Raw genomic sequence first — 2,393 nt, forward strand, 5'->3', positions numbered from 1 at the left:
TTTTGAGACTAATTTCACTCCATAGCTAAACCACTATGATAGAAAAGGTTAGTAGAGCTGCAATGTGTTTCTATTGTCTATGTAAGACTAAACCAAGCAGTTAGTTCTTTCTTGAGCTCTTTTGTCTTGTAGCAAAGGAACATACAGTTTGAAAACCATTCCAGTAAAGAATGAATTTCATCGTTGTGTCGCATGTATTTAAGTGTTCTTTACCTCATAGTGCACCAAGCCTTGATGAGCTCTTTCCTGCCCCCTTGAGGCCAGGGAGCAGGAAACACTCTGCTGCCACTGAAGGTGGTGTGAACTGAAGCTACAGCGGGTGTTTTTTTCTTTATTTTTTCAAATGGCCACAAAGGGTAACAATGAGGTCATTCCACTCTTGAAAAAAAAAAAATACTTTGACAAGCCAAACCGCAGAGATTTATGCTTTACAGGAATGGTTTTTTTAAACAGTGTGCACTGAATTACAAAGAGAGAAGGCTTCTAGCATGAAGACAAACTGACTGATTTTGCAAATGCACGTCTGGTTAACTTCCCCTCCACCACTGCACAGCACAGCACAGACACTAACAGGACAATCTCTCATGCAGCACGTGAAGCAGACGCAAATAAGGCAAGTAGTTGTCTAACTTAAAACAATAACTTAGGGGCAATAGATTGGATAGTGTTGATCAGAAACAATTAACAGTTTGTCTTTAAGGCATGAAAAACTGTGTTTTCAGACCAAGTAACATCGCCTAGTTCTATTAAATAGAAAATGTATATGTGATGCATTTTAGCTCAGTCTCTCTGAAAAAAACTCAGACGCTCATCTGTAATCAGCTGTTGCATTTTATTTACAGAATGGCTCTTCTGGCTTCGACTGACAGAGAGAGGAAAGAGTAGAATGAATCACAAAACTCTAAACAGTGTTTGGGTCCAAAACTGTCTCTTTGTCTTTGAAATCTTTTTTTATTTTTTCACCAACGATCACGACAAGGGAAAAAAGCAGACAAGGAAAATGCTCGAGAAATAATTGGCTTTCATTGTGACAGCAGATCAGAATCGCACATAAAATACCCCACATCAGTTGCACCGTAGCTTGTGAGGAGCTGCTGCTCTGTGTGTCGTCACAGCGCTTCATCTTTTCATTTCCCTCCTCCACTGGGCTGAGACGTGGAGGCTGGGAGGCCACCATGGGGGAATGTCACTGACGGTGGCAACTTTGTCCCCAGACATGGCAACGTATCAAAACCCTGCTGCAGGAAAATGTGTTCACACGCTTGACTGTTTCCTCGTGTGACATAATAGTTGAATACATTGTGTTCGTTTGGGTTTTTTGGTGCAACATTTGCACATTTGGTGCATTTTTATTTTGGTAAGCCACGATAGCAGCCAAGTTAGAGGAATCTCAAAATCAATGTACCCAGCTGACTTTGGTGGTGACCATGAGGTTGTTTCTTTTCTTTTTGTACCTGTAAAACTAATGGCATTCCCATTAGCGTCAGCTGTACTTCGTGGTTAGTTTAAGTTTAATTTAAAACTAACATCTTGAACTGCCAAACATCAGCAGTCAGGCATTGAGAGCAACATCACCGTTAGCTGGCGCTGACTCGTGTGAACGGCTTTGTATGTTTGAGTAGTTTTGCACACTGTATTAGAGAGGTTCAAATTCGGAGTTAGATTTGATTTTATTGCAAAAATGGAAGCAAAATGATGTGTAATCCAATCAGTTCTAAAGCTTTTCAAAGATCCCCAGTATTTTTGTGGTGTAAAAGAAAAAGTATATTTTTGTTAAGCCAGTAATGAAGCGGTGAGCTCCAAAGCTCCCTGACTAAATATCCCTGGTCGTTGGCCCTCTAAATGGCATTTTAGCTGTAAAGAGGATTAACAAAGATGAGTTATAATACCTGTGACAGTAGGTTGATAGGCCACTAAAAGGTGACGATGCAGTAGTTGTAGTCTGTTTCCTATGTTGTCTTCATCATCACCTGGTTATCAGAAACATGACGTTATAGCCACTGTTGCTTCCTGTCTACTGGATGTGTAAGAAGGCGATTATTTAACAGGTCCGCCATAAACACCTTCAACATACTATACTATGGCTTTTTCAACATACTAAACTATCGGCCTTTCTCAATACCAAGTACGGACTTGTGTACTTGGGAGTCCAGACTAGTGGAGTACCCTTAGGTCTGAGCTGGGTTAGCTTAGCTAACCGGTGATCGTCTCGAGGTCTGCTGCACTTGATCCCCACACTTCTTTCACCGATGTTGATGAATGGATACGGTCATATGCCATAAGTGATGAACACGATAACAACAAATAAAGACTAAAAGTGTAGTGAAATTCCTGGGTGCTACGTGATATTTTGGGACATACTATACTATGGCGGTTTAACTTTTTTCGACATT

The sequence above is a fragment of the Pholis gunnellus genome (genome assembly GCF_910591455.1).
Source record: "Pholis gunnellus genome assembly, chromosome: 19".
NCBI classification, from domain to species: domain Eukaryota; kingdom Metazoa; phylum Chordata; class Actinopteri; order Perciformes; family Pholidae; genus Pholis; species Pholis gunnellus.